This window comes from Branchiostoma belcheri, unplaced genomic scaffold, assembly GCF_001625305.1.
Source record: "Branchiostoma belcheri isolate BF01 breed outbred unplaced genomic scaffold, Haploidv18h27 scaffold66, whole genome shotgun sequence".
In the NCBI taxonomy this organism is placed as follows: domain Eukaryota; kingdom Metazoa; phylum Chordata; class Leptocardii; order Amphioxiformes; family Branchiostomatidae; genus Branchiostoma; species Branchiostoma belcheri.
The window spans coordinates 25,371-31,234 of record NW_017804309.1 but is presented as its reverse complement, the minus strand read 5'-3'; the positions used below and the strand labels follow the sequence as shown (position 1 = coordinate 31,234).

At 43.7% G+C, this 5,864-nt stretch overlaps 1 protein-coding gene across 1 annotated transcript in view; it reads right to left on the bottom strand.

Annotated features, from left to right (window-relative positions):
* LOC109483653 (glutamate receptor ionotropic, delta-1-like) overlaps positions 1–5,365 on the bottom strand; it is a 27,714-nt gene extending 22,349 nt beyond the window's left edge. The window contains exons 1-2 of the mRNA XM_019786688.1: positions 5,192–5,365; positions 3,452–3,611 (exon numbers count right to left, since the gene is read on the bottom strand). The gene's annotated coding sequence lies outside the window, so the exon portion shown is untranslated. The remainder of the gene's footprint in view (positions 1–3,451; positions 3,612–5,191) is intronic.
* Positions 5,366–5,864: the final 499 nt, after the last annotated feature.

The following is a 5,864-nucleotide window of genomic DNA, read 5'->3' as shown; positions in this document are numbered from 1 at the left end:
CCCTAAGGAATGTAGCAGGACAAACAAGTTAAAACAACTGACATAGAATCTACCACATATCACTGCCATACATTAAACGTCTACCCGAAGGTGAGCTTCTTTGCATGGGATAAACCAAACTGAACATGTCTAGTGCATTTCTCTGGTACTACCTTCACAGGTAGTAATTTTTATATGAGGGATGGATTTAGTGCGCAACTAAAAGCACGTTTCTAAACCCCGGCAGTAAAACCGTGTGCTGTACGAAGCCGCAGCTCCCGTGGACCGTGGTCCATAAAAGGAGACAACCTGGAGTTTATGATGCTCCCATATGGAGCACATGTCATGCGGATTAAACTCATGTGGCTGAAACAGGTCACGGCACCGTACCGGGGACGGTCTCCTGGCTGGGGGTGATGTTCCATGAGTTTGTTTTTAAAGCAATTCGCGTACGAGAAGGCAGCAGCGATTTTAATTTTAGAGACGTCATTTACCAAGGAGGCCGAGCTTCTGCAAACGTATGCGCCATGAGGTGACCAGCGACAGCTTTACGCATGAAAGTTGCAAAACAGGTTAACTTCATGCACATAGATCATGTAATAAATTATGATGAGAAAACGTCAATGCAAAGAATGTCCCCATTCACCAGTTTCCCATCCCCAGAATGCAATGCGAAAAAGGGGGGATAACCCTCATTACACAGGACTGGAAGGCATCGGAATGATCCTGTTGACGTTAAACAGCTTGCTTTTCAGTGTGTTTTGAGGTGTTGGGGCATTTTATGCTCAACATTAATTAAATTACTATGGGCCGAATCTGACAATAAATAGAGAATGAAGTTTTAGTGTTCTTTTCAACATCGAACATGTGCTTTGTAACGTTACAGCATCAGAATAGCGTTACCACTATAACGTTACAAACCACATATTCAAAAAAATTAATTCTCTATTTGTTTTAAGATTCAACCCATTGTAATCTAATTAATGTTGAGCATAAAATGCCCCAACACCTCAAAACACAGTGAAAAGCAAACGTCAACAGGATCATTCCGATGCCTTCCAGTCCTATGCAAATGAGGGTTACCCCCCTATTTTCGCATTGCATTCTGGGGATGGGAAACTGGTGAATATCCAAGTTTCCCTGTAAATTTTACTGGATACAATATACCACAGGCTGTCATTGATTTACAAAATTTGGTCTTGGTGTAAATTCAACAATTTTATTTCTCCGTCTGTCATAATAAGAATTAATAATAATAATAGTAATAATAATGGGTTCTTTTAAGTACATTCCTATATTGGTATTTGAAATACGTAATTCATTGCTCATTTGCGCGAACAATACAAAAAGCCCTGCTGTGTCGTTATGTTTTGCAGCAATAGGTAAGAGTTTTTTTTTGTGGTAGGATTTGTGAGAAAGGGATGAAATGATACTCACATATGGTCACGTCTACCCACTTTCTCCTGCAGTTACAGTCACGATAAAACACGACACAGTAAACCTACTGTTATTGAATCGTAGAATTTGTATTGCATTATTTTTATGAGAAAGTTTACTTATATAGTTAAGATGGTCTTTATGATAGGTGTTTATCTACAAGCAAAGTCCCGAAGTAGTTTTACTAGTAAATCACACTCGAAACGTCATTGGAGTTGGCCACGTCACGTTATAAAGTTATTACGGCGCCACTAAGCTCACCACCGGCCATGTAAATTGTAATTCTAGAAAGGACAACGGTATATTTCCAGTTTTGCTCCGTTATCAAGATACTAATATCACCTGTCAGAGCAGAATAAATACGAATTGGCAGCGAGAATATAAATACCCCTGCGGCGCCGCCAGGCATGCAGATGAGGCAGGCACAGCCGGCATCACATCGACCCTCGGTCCTTTCATCCAGGTTTTACAAATATACCGATGAAACAACGATTGTTAAGTATGAAATAAAGACAAGCAGTCTCCAAAGGGGCTAATTGCCTTTTAAAAGTGACAAAGAATGATAAGATGCGGCACAGGCGGGATATAACTGTGCCAAATTCCGACATCGGACAATTTTCGCTCACGCACGTTTTATCGCAATGTATCACAGGTGTTTAGATTGGTCGTCATCCTAATTGAATTTGACACCGCTTATCAAGATAGCAAAGCGTTATCAGCCCTACCCATGCACATGTGTCCCCCGTTTTGATCCAAAGCTTCGCTCGATTTACCACGTCTATTTCTGCAGACGTAAACCCTCCCTTCCAGCCAAACGCTGTTATTCACGGAGGACGTCACAACCCCTGATATGATTTGATAAGAGATGTCACTTTGATCAGTCGATAACTTCCATCTAAAATAACCCTGGACATGGCCTGCGGGGTTAAGGCCATTATTGACGATCTAGACGTTCAAAAGGTGGTTTGCATTTCTGTCTTTTACGAGCAGACTCTTGTGTGGAGAAGAGGATTCAATTTACATTTTAAGTACACTCAAATTTTCTGTAGGAGGGACCATGAAAGGGCGTTTGTGTAAAAAGTGTAGGGTTGTTTTCAAGTCATCAGCATATTTGGCGTTTGGGATTTTCCATTTTTTCCCCCTATTTTTACAAATAATATAATTGTAATTTTGTTACCATGTTACAGTATTTCTTAAACATGTATGTTCATTCTGTATCAGAACCTGATAAATAGTTTCCTTTAAACATGGAACAAACATTCCTATTTCTTCATTTCATGACTTCTATTTGCTACCATATTACTATCACTCACAGCTACGCGAATATTACAGAAAATGACATGAGAAGTATCATTAATAATATTTGTTACTTTAATGCTCAGTCAACCTTTACGGGAACAATTATCCTCCATTTACTTGTCACATGCACTCTGAGGTTCCCCACCTGCTGTGCTAATTATAGCCCGGCGCCTGTGTGTGCTGTTCACACCCGGGCGCCAATTTGCGGCAAACCGACTGGGCGTACCTCTCCATGGTGCTGAAATATTAGTTGAAACAGATAACGGGAGATCCCATCCTGGATAGACTGGCCGGGATCCCCTTACTCGGCCCGTGATCCTTGTGATTAACTCCACACCTCCAGAGGTGAGAGGCGGGGTTCAGCGCACGGACCTCCGGATATCGATCGGCCCCAACTCATCAAAAATCACACGAGTCGTCAGCGACCAGCACGGAGGTTACCCGAGAAGTTAATGGCCACAAATCCTTCTCGGTCATTTTCTTTAGCTGCCTCTTCAAATACCCTATACTCAACCTGAAGCACTATTCTAGAATGACACCCAAGGCGAATATCAAGTTCATCTCTACACCCGCCAGCTAATACCCTGCCCATGATTGCCCCCATGTCCTTTCCTATTTGATATATGAAAGTGAAGGCGTCGGGGAGTAGGTTCGCGCCATTTATATTTCGATCTGCTGATAAATGTGATAAAGTATCCGATCCTTGTACGGGAACTACCTATTACAGCACACATACCTTTCCTGATTGCCAATAGCGGATCTCCCTTGTCCAAGTGACCAGGCGGGGAACTAGCCGAGCTTTCGGGAGAATGGGTCCGGTCTGGCGTTGATCTGATCCACGGCGTAACGAAAAGCCTCTTCCTCCTGAAGGGTCTTTTCGTCTTCGAAAATAGCGCCTGCAGATGGAAACAAATACCATAAACCAATGTATCGCAAAAATCGACGATGATACCACCTGGCAGAGGCCCGATATGTGGTCTATCTGCCAAGAACGCAATAAGAAGCCATGAAAATAGAATCTGTACCATCTGGGAGACCCAGAGGTCATGTAGAGGTGAGGATTGAGCTGGAGGTCGTCCAGTGGAAGAGCAACGTCATTTTCTCGAATGGATAAGGTATCATTAGCAAATATATGCCCTGGAATCAAGGTATCTAATTCTGTAGACTCGGGTGTGAAGAATTGCAATAGCCCGAAGCTCTGTCTGTGGCCTTTCATTCAAGGAGAGCTATCGCATCGGGCAAGTGACAGAGATGGGTGTGCTGCTCGGTAGCTGTAAAACATTGTCATGGCTGTTTATCGGCGTACTGTGGGCTTATGCCGTGGTCACAAGATTCGTCTCAGGCACAGGCTTGAGATAAGTAGCTCTATTACGACTGTGATCTAACGCTCGTCATACTGCTAGAATGAAATCAGGAATAGGGCTTGGTTTTTTGACATACTGAGTGGAGCGATAGGTAAGACTATTAATCTGAAGAAAAAACATAACACAAACAGCAGTGATAGTTGGTTCCTTATATATTCATGCTCAACTTATCGTTCATACCCATTTAGTAAAAAAGAAACATGTAATTATGTATCATTGATAGTTTCCTTAAACGCCTAGTACCTTGCCCCCTTCCCAGGCCAGTGGCTCTCTTGTGTTCTTCCAATATGAACCATGTACCGATTGAGCGACTAGTGTGTTTTTCCAATTGCTATGTTTGTTATGCTTTGTCACACGCCACATTAAGTATGTTTCACAAGACAATCCCTCGTAAACCATAGGTCTTATTTTCACCGCTTAATTACCTGGGGGTGTGTAGCCTAAGCCCGAAAATTGGCCAGCGCACGGGGATTTCTAAATGGAAATTGTCCAAACTGCAGAGCCAGCTGGGGTCTCAATCATGAGATGGTATTCAATAACCTAGATATACCGTCATGGCACAACGTTCTGCAACTTTTGTTGCAGTAAAGAATTGATTTTTTTCTATATAGTTCTGCTCCTTTGGCTGTCATTTCATACATATGTACACGATTTATACCGTTCTCACTTTGTTATTTATCCTCTCGGTTATAGCATGCTGTTCGCCGAAATAGAGACTGGGAACGCCTTCAGACAGAGGAGAACAAGGCGCGGAAAGGGTGTAGGCAACGTGGAATAAATGAACGAGCAAAGTAGCAGATCATGTTCACGATTGCTCACAAGCCAAGGATACGGCATTCTCTCAGCGAACAGAATACCATTTTGTCCGCAGGCACAATCAGCTAATAGATTAACGTACCTGTAGGAAAATAGTATCGACAAGAGGGAAGATCTCGTTTGCAGTGAGGATCCTGATCGAAAACATGGGTCAGCTTTTCTGCTTGCCCCATTGAGTGTTTGGGATTGAGCTCTCAGGTCTGCTGTAGGGGTACGATATGCCAACCCATTCGTGGAACTAGCACGCACAGCGCGTATGGTCTCAGGCTGCGGGCAGAAATAACGGAGCCACTCACCTAGCGGCACGTCCACCATGTGGTCTGAAATGGCTGTAGAACAGCACAGAAGGACAGCTACTCCGAGGCTCAGCACGACCATCCTCGGCAGCAGACTTTGCCGCAACCCGCCTGAGCTGCATGAGCACGCGTTGAACAGACCGATCCCTGCGTCGGTTGGGCCGGCGAAGGGGAACATGGTACCGCGAATATTAACTAACGCTTGGCAGCACAGCACGTATCGATTGGCTGGCGTGATGGAAGCGCCACCGGCGGCCCTGCCAGGTCCAGCCCCTCCATCTCCGCACACGGGCCTGAGTGAGAAAAGATTTCACCACCAAACTGTCCACCTGTCCGCTATTTATTAGTCAGACCGATATTAGAAAAGAGCTACCTTCTAATGCAGTGATACCAGATGAAATGAAATATTTATCAAAAGAGGTAGAAATATGCGCAGGTAACGATTTCTACCGCTTGGTGCTGTATTGGCTTACATGGCGAAATCACGCTATATCCCATTAAAACTAACTTAGTTAAAAGTAAGTTGAGGAGACTTCATCATGCGGCACGCATGCCCTCTGTCGGAAACTTTGAATGTTGTAGTTCGGGCTAGCCTACAACTTCATCTGACATTTTCTTGGAAGTGCTGAACCGAAATAGTGGATGCAATTGAATTAGCTACGTACACCCGGTA